Source organism: Balaenoptera acutorostrata, chromosome 14, assembly GCF_949987535.1.
Source record: "Balaenoptera acutorostrata chromosome 14, mBalAcu1.1, whole genome shotgun sequence".
In the NCBI taxonomy this organism is placed as follows: domain Eukaryota; kingdom Metazoa; phylum Chordata; class Mammalia; order Artiodactyla; family Balaenopteridae; genus Balaenoptera; species Balaenoptera acutorostrata.
The window spans coordinates 20,339,254-20,352,224 of NC_080077.1; the positions used below are offsets into that span (position 1 = coordinate 20,339,254).

The following is a 12,971-nucleotide window of genomic DNA, read 5'->3' on the forward strand; positions in this document are numbered from 1 at the left end:
ATTGTAAACAGTGAGTACTTTATAAGAACTTTCTTTAAAATTATTGAGACCTGTTTGGTAGAATTAGTAGAACTTTAATTCATTTGTTTTATTTTTGCTTAAGAAGACAGTATCAGTTGGATGCTGACCTATATTTCTAGATTCAATCAGGCTTATTAATAGTGTTGTCCAAATCATTTATATTTTTACTAATTTTACCTATTAGTAATAGGAGATTGTGTCTAAATCTCCCACTGTGTTGTTGAATTTTGTCTAAATCTTTCTTTAGATATTGTGAGGATAATTCATTTGTGTACAAATTTGGAACACATATTCTGATGAGTTGAACCTTTTATCTTTATGCAGTGACTCTCCATCTCTAATGGCATCCTAACGACATTTTATTGTCTTAAAGTCAATTTTGTCTGCTATCGAAGCTCTCTTTGGTTAGTATTTGCCTAATATCTATATATCAATATATGTATTTCTTTATATTCTTAAATGTGTTTCTTATAAAAGGCATGTACCTCCAGGTACATAGCTATTGCTGTTTTTCATATAGCCTACCAGAAGTATTTTAGGTAAAATTTTACATATAACTAGATATAACGTCTAGTTTAGATATAACTTCTTAATTTTTGACTATATTTTTATAATTTTAATTTTCTTGTCTTGCTTTTCCCATTTACCTCTGTACCTTAGAGAGCTTTCTGTTGCTGTACAGAGAGCACCTCCTTGTTATTCACTATCTGCATCATATCCCTATTGAACCAGTGTCCTACTGATCTACACTTAGGTTATTACCAATATATTTCTTATAAGGACTAACCTTGAATTTCATTTCACACATGTGAAAATACATCTATCGGATAGATTTACAGAGTGCAATTCTTGGCTCAAAGTGTCTATGTATTTGTAATTTTTGAAACATATTGCCAAATTACCCTATAAAAGATTGGACAAATTTAAACTCCCAAGAGCAATGTATGAGAATGTTCATGGACTCAAAGAGAGGGCATTATCACACCTTTAGATATTTAACAATCTGATTGCAAATGTAGTTTTAAATCACCTTTTCCTTACTATCATTAACATTAGGAATATTTTAATGAGTTTTAGGGACATCTGTAGTTCCTTTTCTGTTAACTGTCTGTTCATATCTTTTGCCTATTTTTCTATTGCAATGATGGTCTTTTTTTACCCATAACAAGCACTTTATGTATTAGATCAGCCCTTGGTCTATGAATTGCAAATGATTTTTCTCAGCTTGTCATTTATTTTGAGTTTATTTTCATATTTTTTTCCGTTTTCACCATGTAGAAATTTTTTATTTTATGTGGTTAAATATAACAAACTTTTCTATTACAATTAATAACCCATTCTGAGTTTATAAAAGAATCATCTCGGGGCTTCGCTGGTGGCGCAGTGGTTGAGAATCTGCCTGCCAGTGCAGGGGACACGGGTTCGAGCCCTGGTCTGGGAGGATCCCACATGCCGCGGAGCAACTAGGCCCGTGAGCCACGGTTACTGAGCCTACGCGTCTGGAGCCTGTGCTCCACAGCAAGAGAGGCCGCGATAGTGAGAGGTCTGCACACCGCGATGAAGAGTGGCCCCCGCTTGCCGCAACTAGAGAAAGCCGTCGCACGAAGCGAAGACCCAACACAGCCACAAAATAAAAATTAAAAAATAATAATAAAAAAAGAATCATCTCTAGTTTTTTTCAAGTACTTTTATGATTTTAGTTTTTATATGTAAATCTTTTGATCTATTTGAATTTTTTGATGATGAGGTATAGTTCCAACTTCAGTATATTATTTTTAGAAGGCTATAAATTTGTTTCATTTATTCATTTATTAACTGTCCATAATTTCCACACTATTTTGAAATGCCATCTTTATCACATACTATTCCCATATGTATTTAGGTCTGTTTCTGGACTTTATATTCTATACCATGGGTTTATCTCTATTACAAACAGGAAGAACACATTGTTTCATTATTGAGGCATTTTAATACGTATTAATGTAGGTATTTCCATTTTCCAGGAGATTTTTCTCAGGAAGACCCAGAAAGTACTCCTGATGATCTGATTTGTCTCCCCAAAGCTGCTGCATGTGTCTTAGTAGGACATCTAGTAAGGTTCAGTCAGCATGATGTCATCAATGCATTGGGCCAGCTAGTTGTCCTGTGGGATAGCAAGGTGAGGAAAGAAAATGAAAATACGTTCCACTGTCTTCCAGCTCCTTTTATTTGCATCAAGAAATCTTCTGTCATATCTTTTGTTGGTTATTTTAGTTTTCACTTTGATTTCCTTTTGAGTACTTAATCTTTAGTGTTCTACAGCTATTAATATAATGTTTCTTGGCAGACTTTTTGGGTTCATCCTGTTTCGGATACGTTGGAGTTTGTGGACCGCGGTGATGCTGTAAAATATTGACATGGAACAGGCTCAATCTTTCCAATTTCTTCTGTGTTCACAGTTTCAAGCTCTGGATTCAGCTCATTTTTTTCTTTTTTTCAGAGAGAGAGGAAATCTTCAGAATTTTTTAAAATTTTCTGAGAATCCAAAATGCAATTTAAAGTTTATTATATTCAGTATCTAGTTATGTTTTAGTGGGAGAGGCCTTCAAGGTGCTTCCCATTGAAAATATTCAGTCCAGATTATCTACCATAAATTCCATGTCTGAAATATCCATATTGTTAAAATAATGAGATGGTGTAAAATAATTTTAAAGATTATAAAAACACTTGGTATTTTAAAAATAGAAGCTCTCTAGCTATGTCAAAATATTAGAGTTTATAGATATTAAAAGTGTTTTCTTCCTTTAGTCGCTATCCTGGAGTCTCATTCTGAGTCTTTCTGCCCAGCTTCCTCATGCTGGAAACATTCTGAAGGATTTACTTTTGCTTAATATTTATATATTCTAGATTTCATGCTCTTTTTCTGAAGGCAATATATATATAAATATTGAGAGTGAATTATTTACCATCAGTCATGGGTAACCTTGATGTTGCTCTTTTAATCTTTTGAATCAAGAAATGATGTTCCTATAGGTATACAATGAAACATGGTTTTGAGAGTCTTTAAAAGAACAGTTTATTAATATCTTTTGAAAATCTAAGTGAAATGGTTTGTTTCCCACCATTAACAGTAATGTAATGAGATCTTTATTTCTGAAGTGGCCAATATCTACAGTAATAGAAGTTTTAGAAAAGACTCACTCTTCAATCCTCTTTGCCAATTTTCTCAAACATTATGAAAAAGACAGCATATTGTGGTTTTCTTTTTGAGAGTAATAGAGACAACAATCTCTCTTGTTTCTAAAAAAAATAGGGGGGGACTCATTTTTTATAAAATTTTGTAAAATGTATTATCAATAAATGATACACAATCTAGAATTCTTACTACACCTTCTGTCTCAGGTGCTAGATGTTTCATGTATCACCTTTACCCACACATCATCTTCATGGAGAAAGCAGATGCAGATATTATTAATTCCCGTTTTCCAGATGGCAAACACGGAGCACAGAGTGATCAACTGTTCTATTCAAGGAAGTTAGCTGTAAAGCCAGAGTAAAAACCTAAGACTCTATTTTCACCCAAGGGTTTGTTTTCTAAAGTCCCTTAAAATAAAACAAAGCCTGAGAAGTCAAAGTAGTTTAAAGGCTATGTTATATTTCCTGCCTCCAAGAAATTAAGGATCCATATCACAATCTATGTTTTATAAACTCATTGTCATAATTTCACGCTGTAATTTTTCTAGACCTTTGAAGGAGATTTTTGCCAGTTTCATACCAAGGGAATTGACCAGTGAAAATAAAAATATACACAATTGCTTCTTTACCACAGGGACCTAGGAATGGCTGCAAACTCATACAGGGAGCTGTCATTCCACCAAGTCCTTCTTGTGTGCTTTCACTCCCGTCTCCATTCTCCACTGGCCCAGGCCCTGCTATTACTTGGGCTTCATATCACTGCCACACTGGACTGCTTGCCTTCAGCTGCCCCTTTGGCCCTGCCTCTGCCCCACTTCTCCAGCCTGCGGACACCTGCTTCACTGCAGTCCACACTCTGCCACACTTCTCCATTCCTTCTCTACTCCAGAGGTTTTAGTCGTATCCTTACAAAAGGATCCTACTCCAGAGGTTTTAGTCATATGCTTACAAAATTTCATGTGGTACACATTGTTATTTTTATTATTCCCATTTTATAGATGAGGAAACTGAAGCTTAGGGATATGAAGTTACTTGGCCAAAGCCACTCAGCTTGTAAATAACAGAGCCAGAATTTGAACCAGACTTGTTTGATTTCAAAGGCTCATTTCTCAACTGCAAGGCCATACACATAAATGTTGAGACCCCTCGCCTGTCCTCCATGCATGGCATTGGAACACTGTCCTGAGAAGCATCACCAATGTCCCCTGTGGTGCTTCGCTGCCCAGCTCCTCTCATCCTGAGGCAGGGCTGGCTTTCCTCTGACTCTGTTAAACTCTTACTTCTTCTAGGCTATGTTCCCCTAGAGTGCCAGTGTTTTCTCTTCCCAAGGATGGTTTGACCCTGGTGAATATATGCATGTGTGTGGGGTGCAGTTGTATATGTACCTCCCTGACTGTTATTTTGCCTGCTCTTTATAGGATGAAACTAGGCCAAGTCTTTTTCATGAACGTTTCTCTGAAAGACTTGATAGTCTTTGCAGAAGGTACATCCACAAAAGGTACTTAAAAGGCTCTATCTGGACAACATGGGGAATATAGCCAATATTTTATAATAACTGTAAATTGAGTATACACTTTAAAAATTGTGAATCACTATCTTGTACACCTGTAACTTATATAATATTGTACAGCAACTATACTTCAATAAAAAAATAAGAAATATTAAAAATTAAGTAAATAAAAAAATGTAAGAAGAGTCTATCTAGGACTTTCAAGTACTCAGTAAATCAAACACTGAAAGTGCCCCTGGCTTTCACATGACATTACCCATAGACTGGAAGCTTCTTTAGGACAGGATGCAAGTCTAATCGTTGCACGTTCGCCATGTATTCTATGCACCATAAAAAGCTTTTCTCTGCCATGTGCCTGCAGTGTAGATGTTTCATCCATTTGTTTACTGTTCCCATGTTGACCTTTAACCCCCCTTAGGTACCTGTCTCTTCTCTACTCCAGGCAGTTTCAGACATAACAAATTTAGGGCCCAGGGTCTGAGAAATCTGTACATCTGGCTTTTTCTTGAGTAAATGGTCAATAAATAAAATTAGGAGCTTTCACCAAAAAAAATCCAGATTTCAAACATGTCTTACAATGTCAGGAGACCTGACAGCACTGGGCTGGACTGAGAAACAATCATCCCTGAGGGAGGACGTGAGCTTCCTCTGCCTCTACCCTCTCCCTGTGAAATCCCAATCGCTGAGGCCAAGAGGCACTGCCTGCAGCTGTCCCACGGCACTGTTTTTCTTATAGCAGAGTTAAAAGGCAAGTAAAACCATTCATACTGTGTTTTCTCTATCCTAGGTGGGGAAATCAAAGAGTCTGTTTCAAGAGAAAATTATGTGAACATATTTTGTTGCTCAAGTGAAGACTAGAACTATGAGTTTTATATAAAGAATGTTTGTGATAAAAGAGAAAAACCTGAGATACCATGAACAATAATCTTAAAAACTATAAAAACATATGGGAAAGATGCATGATTAAAAAAATGAAAAAAGGGCAATATTTAAAATATTTTGCTTTTCAAAATGATCTTGCTATGAAATGCAGCTATGATTTAAGAGAGCTAGTTTGTTTTTCAATTTGAGATCACTGGTCTGGAAGGCTGGACTTTGTTAGCCTGCTTGGGAAATTTATTACTAATTACTTAATTTTATTATGATAATTATGCCTGTTATAGGAAAAAAATTCTTTTAGGAGATACAGTTTGTGATACAAAGATGTATAGGATAGAGACCCTGACTTCAAGGAAGTATCTAAATGTTGTCATTCATTATTTCAACATTTGTTGAGTTCCCTTGAGGGTCAAGCACTGTGCTGGACCGGTGATGCCAAGATGAATAATGGTCTCATCCCATTAGAAGTTTATAGTCAAATGGGAGACGCACATAACTGAGCAAGCGGGTACAATGCAGCGTGATCAGTGGGGTGAGGGAGTGGGTACAGGGCACAGTGGGAGCTTAATGTGGCAGACAGTGAAGAGGGGGCAGGGCGCATGAGGATGGTAGTGAGAAACAGAGCTGAGTAACCTGTAGGGAGATGCTTCTCCAGGGAGTTTCATGTGTCTCTTGCAAGTAGAGGCACTGGGTATCTTTATTCTAGACATCTTTTCCAGGATGTCTGTATAGTAAACAGCCTTGGAAGAAAGAGACATCTCCCTCCAGAACGACAGGCAAGCATGCTTACAGTCCTGTATAATAAAGATAAGGTCTCCCTCTGAAGACTTCCCATTATAAAACATCGGGGTTCCTTCAGCTCAGGGTTCCTCTGCAGTAACGCATCCACCAAGTAGGCAGGTGTCAAATGGGCCCATCCACATTGTCCCCCACCCGCTAGGACTTGAGAACAAGGGAAACTAATGCAAATATGCCAATCTTCCTGCTGCTTGCTGTGCTATGAGCAATAACGTCCTGTCTATGCTTCTGCCTGCATCCATGAAACTAGCAAACTAACTTGTCAGCTTATAAGTACAGTAAAATCTCAGACGCTTTACATTTCTTGGTGTAGCCTTCTGGCAGAATTTTGTACTCTACCTTGTTCATCTGAAAGCTCACGTTTTGTTGTCTCTGTTTTGGAAGAGGGATGTGTTTATTTAGTGGAATTAAACAAAATAGAATAGGGGAAAAACGCTTTGAGAAAATAGAGTCAAAGACTGCTTATCGCTGCTCACATTTTTGTGCAGGTGAAATGCAGATAAAGTAGACATCAACAATAATCTTTAGGGAGGTAGAAGTAGGGGAAGGGGGTTCCCTAAAACAGCAGCATGTAGCCTGTGTGGAACATTGGAGACGTGATTATTACTACTCACCACCTAGGACCTGGGTCATTAAATATAAACTTCAAACTCCTATCACAATCTATGTATGTATGTATGTATCCAGTTGTATCAGTTGGTGAAGGTACATTAGCTGTCTGGTTCCCACAGTCTTTTCTCACCCTCCTCACATCTGCATTCGTCTTCCAGCCAGATTGAGCAGCAGCTCCTGTTCTGCTGTTTCCTCTAAATGGTTCTCTACAAGGTCGCTTACCCGTCATGCTTACCTTTGGGCCTGGATGTGCTCCTTGCCACATTATATGGTCACGTCCAGGTGTTTCCCAATCTGTTAGCTTCTTTAGGAGCAGACATGTTAGCATCCTTGAAAATGTAAACGAACCAAAAATGGCCACATCTCTTGCGAAGTTACATTCTGAAGCTGGTTTAGATTTGTTGCAACTCTGCTCTTTCCTCCTTAAAGTCCTAAGCCCTTAAATGTGTCTATTTCTGTCTCAAACTTTTCCTGTTCATAAAAGAGTAGTTATTTTGATTGGATTTACCTGTGTTCTTTCTGTCACACAGAGGAACATCACCTTCCCTGGGCTGTGATGCTGGGTTCCTGGTCAGACGAGCACACACTTCTCCCTCTCCCTAGAGGTTCATCTCTGTAAGTAAATGACCAGGCAGTAGAATATTAGCATAGTTAGGCTAGCCATACACAACACACAAGTGTTTTAAAATAGGCAAACTAAAATAAATCAGGAGAAGGTTGTGATCAAGTTGACTAGGAAAAGGTCACTTCCCCACGAACAAGGGAGAATGTCAGAATCTCACCGTGGGGCTTTGCATGGATGAGCACCACAGAACAGGTGACAGTGACAACTAAAACCTGGGGGTATATTCCACAGCTTTCTTGTTTCTGCTCAAATATGCATCGCTCAGTCAACTGTCCATAAAACAGGCTGTGTTTTTTCTATTTGTGCTTTCTGGGGTGTGTGTGGATGTGGTAGTGGAAGTGGGGGAGTGGATTTGTTACGGAAAGGAGACCAGAGGGTGAGAGGGTGACATTTATTGAATATGGCAAAAGCAAACAAAGTCCAAAGCGAAGAGTTTTGTTTAACTGAAACTGCCAGTGAAAGAGGGAAAGGCGATTTGTCCCTCAGACACCACGCTGAGTTTGGAAGCCCAGCCCAGGCAGGGTGATGTTGGATGTCAGCCCTTCCACAAGAGCCCCTTTTAAATTCCTTTTTCTCTCTATGCAGGACCACGTATTGTTCTACCGTGGCAAGGCTTTAAAACCCCCCTCAGCTGCAGGTCCTTTTCTATTTTTCCCCTCTCTGGTTGCTAAATTAATACCAAGCTCACAGGCACAGATTATCTTTGCCTAAAGGAAGGCGGCACTTGTGTGCTCTGTAAGATGACAGTTTATCAGCCCAGCTGAAATGCAGTCTTTTAGGATTTGTGCTGTTTCTCTCCAGCTCCGTGCTGATCCTCCTGTGGTCATCTCTGTCAGATTTGTTGACTACAATCAGTGTGTCACCTGAGGTAGGCATATCTGAAGACAAATAACTAAGCCTGCATCTCACAGTGAGTTCTTTTGTTTGCAAAGGGCTAAACCTAATAAAGTTTTAAACTGTGAGTCCCCTTTTATTCAATAAAGACAAAAGCCATCTATTGCCTTCCATCTATGTATTTGCCAATTCGTATGCATGATCAATTGATATACTCCATTAGTTTCATGAAAAAGAAAATGCAAGTCAAGGATTCCTGGTGATTTATTTACTCTGTCAGTGATGCAGCCAGGATTAGACTCAAGTACTCAGTGAAATGTCTACAGGCAGAGAGGCTAAGCAATGAGATATCTCTTCCCCTCAGAGTTTACCCACAGGTACGTGTCTACACACACACACACACAGACACACGCACTTTTATTCCACTAATCTTTAATTTGTGACAGGAGTAATCTAGATGAAGAAGATTTTAGGCAGTAATGTAACAAATTTACATTTAATTACTTCTATGGAGAGCTGTTTGGAAGAAACACTTTGATAGATAAATGAAGGTAAAGAATGGGATTCTGAAGTCTGCTCAGGCTTCAGATGATGATTTATAAATGTTGTGCATTAAAAAAACAGAGGGCTTTATACTGCTTGGAAATGGAAAAGAGAGGAAAGGGGAAAAAAGGGGGAGATTTTAGCCAGTGACATGTAGATGGTCACTAGAAGTGACTCTTTCCTCTGACTTTCAGCTGTTTGGTAATTTTAGCCAAACTCAAAATTCTCTGTGTGGAAAGAATTTGGTTGAAACCAGTGAGAGTTTAATTTTTTTTGTCCAGGCTGATCTGTAGTGAAGCTTGCTGCTCTTACTGAGCTTATATACAAGAGGGGCTAGAGACAAATTAACACATATGTAAAAATATATAATTTAATAGAGAGATACATGTTATAAAGAAAATAAACCAGGATAATAAAAAACAGTTGACTGGGGTTGGCCTGGCTACAGATGATGAGGAAAGGGCTTAAAAATGAGGTGACATTTATGTTGAGAGTGCAGAGCAAAAGGATGCCCCTTTTTCTTCTGAAATAATTCATATTCAAATGTTTTGCTAGTTGATTGTAGGGAATACAAGATGAAAATAGCAGTTTTGATCTACCAGGAGCTTACTATCTGAGGATTCAACAAAAGTACAAGGCATTTAATAAAGTTCTATACATTCATTCAGAAACACCTTCTTGACTTACATCAGCTGGAATTAATCTCTCTGTGAAACAAGAGAATGACCAGCTAGCTCCACATCAAAGAAGTCTTCCTGGACAAGGAAGAGGACAGTCAAGTCTCTTGGTTGCAAACTTCAGAATCTAACTCAGGCTGATTTAATAAAAATGGGTAATTACAGAGTGAGCATAGAGAGGATCATAGAAGTGGTGGAAAAATGGAAGAACAGTCTTGGAAAACAGGAAAGAAGATGGTGCCTAAAAGTATACAGCAGGAAAAATCTGACCACGATGCTACCGTGTCATCGTTTCTCTAAGCCCCAGTTGCTGCTGGGGCCATTGCTTCCATGACGGAACCCAAGCCTGGCAGAACCACTCATAGACTGCACCACATTAAATGAATTCTGATTGTTCTGTGCTCTTGAATCATTCCCACAAGGTTGAAAATCCCAGGCAAATATATTCAATCTTCTGAGCAAATATACTATTCCCTTTCCAGGCTCAGGGAGCAGAGAAAGAGCAGATCTGGCTGAATAGTGTTTAGGCTCTACATTAGACACTATGGAAGTGGGATTGTGACAGATCCCACTTTGGCTTCCACAATGAGAGATAAAGCTTTGCATTTTACTAAGATTCACACAATAGGGATTTCCCTGGAAAAGAAACAAGGATTAGATTCTGAGCAGGAAAAATGACAAATATCTAATATCCTTCACCATATTTGGCTGCCCAACATTCATGTACACATTTATCCTCATACTAATATTCCAAAATAAAAAGCTCTTGCCTAATGTAACTAATAATTGTTTTGTCAAAAGTTGCACTCACTCTACTCCAAGACCAGAATCTCTTTCATCTCTTCCATTTAAATTAAATTCTTCCATCTTCAGATCTGTCACAATCCTACTTCCATAGTGACTAATGTAGCGCCTAAACACTACTCTCCCTGTACCCAAAGCATCACCACCTAGGAACTTGTTAGAAATGCAAATTATTTGGTCACAGCCCATACCTATTAAATAAGAACCTTTGGGCGTAGTGCTCAGCAACCTGAATTTTAACAAGCTCTCCAGGTGATTCTAAGAGCCATTGGTTCATAGAACTTTCTGTGATGATGGAACTATTCTATATCTTCACCATCCAATACAGTAGCCAATACTTATATGTGGCTCTTGAGCAAATGCTAGTATAGCTGAGGAACTGAATTTTAAATTAAATTAAATTTAATTTAAACTTAAATAGCCACAGATAGCTAGTGGTTATCATATTGGACAGTGCAGGGTTATACTATTAGCTACTGCTGACATGCAATAGTAGGAAAAAAGGAGAGAAATGATGTAAGGAGTTAAAATATATATATTATACATGACATGACAAGGAGAAAAATATTGATAGGAGGTTTAGTCCCATTTAAGAGGAGCTTTAGCCTAGTAACTAATCTGTTACTTGTTTCAAGCATGGGGATTGGTTATAAAAGTGTAGCTTGCATCAATATTTATAACTCCCACACATTTTATTGGGTTGGCCAAAAAGTTCTTTTGGGTTTTGCCTAAAACCCGAACGAACTTTTTGGCCAGCCCAATATGTTGCCTTTGTTTTCAGCCATTACCTCTACTCCTCAGAGCCCTTTAAGTGGTTTGATGACCCAAAGTTTTATTCTGGAGGGATCTTGGTCCTTGTTGGTCCTGGCAGTTTTGTGTAACTAGTAGTCTCCCATTAGCTTTTACGACTGGACATAATAGTAGAAGGAAGTGCCTCAGGAGCTTCCTCAGTTCCATTAGTCCTTCCTCCTTCCTCCCCTCTTGGTGAAATAGCTATCTTTGACCACCTTAATAGGTTAATTCTTAGCCTATCCAACATTATAACTTTATCTTTCACTATTTTCCCAGTAGCATGAACAAGTGGGAAGCAAACTGCCTGTGGTGGACTCTTTGATGCACCACACTGATCTCTCTAGTCCCCTTCTGGAATGAAGGACCTAATCCTCTAAATGCTAAGAGGGCTGCTGGCAGACAGCCCTCAGCTGTCATCCCCCTTTGGTGTTGCCTCAGCTGAAGAGAGCCATTTCACTGAAGTTCACACCCTCTTTTGGGGTAACCCATTTCCAGTGACTGATAGACTCAGGAGTATAAAGGCTTGGGTCTCTTACACAATTCAGAAGAGTTCTAAAGGATCAACCCATGTTAGCTACCCATAGGGCCGGCTGAAATTCCTTGAGATCACAACACAGCTTGACTTCACCCTCTACCAAGTCCTGCTTCCACACCTCTTTCCTTCCACAGGTGCAGAACACTAGAGCACTCTGATAAATCTGTATGCTAATCTACATCTCAGAGTCCACTTCCTGAGGAAAGCCCCTGCAAAACTGTCTCATTTCAATTCTGAGGAACAATTGTATCCACTGTGAGAAGCTATCCTTCCTCGGGCATTTAAAACCCCAACACCCCAGACTTGCAAATTGAGGCTTACAGGAATGGGAAGCAAACATTTTGTGAGTAGATCTTTTTTTGTCTGAATGCATGTGTTCTGACATGAAAGTAACTAGCCATAATTGTTTGCTGGTTCAGATCACCTATCATATCCTACAGTTCTGCCCCACAATCTCTCCTGGCATTGCCGCCAACCTGGCAGGCACCATAACTAAGTTGTCAGTCATCCTTTCTCTCATTTTTCTAAGGCCAGCTGCTTCTGGGCACAGGATAAAACCATTGACCCTCTTTGGCATCATGTTGGAAAGCAGGACATTTCTTTCCACCAAGATTCACATCAAGAAGGATTCCCCTCAAATAGGAAGGTGGTTTGAATACACACAACTAAATTGTTGACATATTGCTATGGTGACTTTAAACTGGATGGCAAGGAATTATGTAGGATGGGATATCTGGTTTTTCACAAAATTGAAGGCAAATATTCATACTTTAAACATTATAAATACTGTCAATAATTAGACATGTCCATTAATATACAAATAAATAATTGATATCCCAGTTAATTATTCTCATATATATATGTATATATATATATTTTTTTGGCTGTGTTGGGTCTTCGTTTCTGTGCGAGGGCTTTCTCTAGTTGCAGCAATCGAGGGGCCACTCTTCATCGTGGTGCGCGGGCCTCTCACTGTCGCGGCCTCTCTTGTTACGGAGCACAGGCTCCAGACACGCAGGCTCAGTAGGTGTGGCGCACGGGCCTAGTTGCTCCGCGTCATGTGGGATCCTCCCAGACCAGGGCTCGAACCTGTGTCCCCTGCATTGGCAGGCAGATTCTCAACCACTGCGCCACCAGGGAAGCCCTCATATATCTTTTTTAATGGAG

At 39.0% G+C, this 12,971-nt stretch overlaps 1 long non-coding RNA gene across 1 annotated transcript in view; it reads right to left on the minus strand.

Moving 5' to 3' along the window:
* Positions 1-1,988: 1,988 nt before the first annotated feature.
* The window catches only part of LOC102997279 (uncharacterized), a 75,121-nt gene continuing 64,138 nt past the window's right edge, over positions 1,989-12,971 (minus strand). Inside the window, exons 2-3 of the long non-coding RNA XR_450094.3 lie at positions 7,503-7,607; positions 1,989-2,164 (exon numbers count right to left, since the gene is read on the minus strand). This is a non-coding gene — a long non-coding RNA (uncharacterized LOC102997279). The remainder of the gene's footprint in view (positions 2,165-7,502; positions 7,608-12,971) is intronic.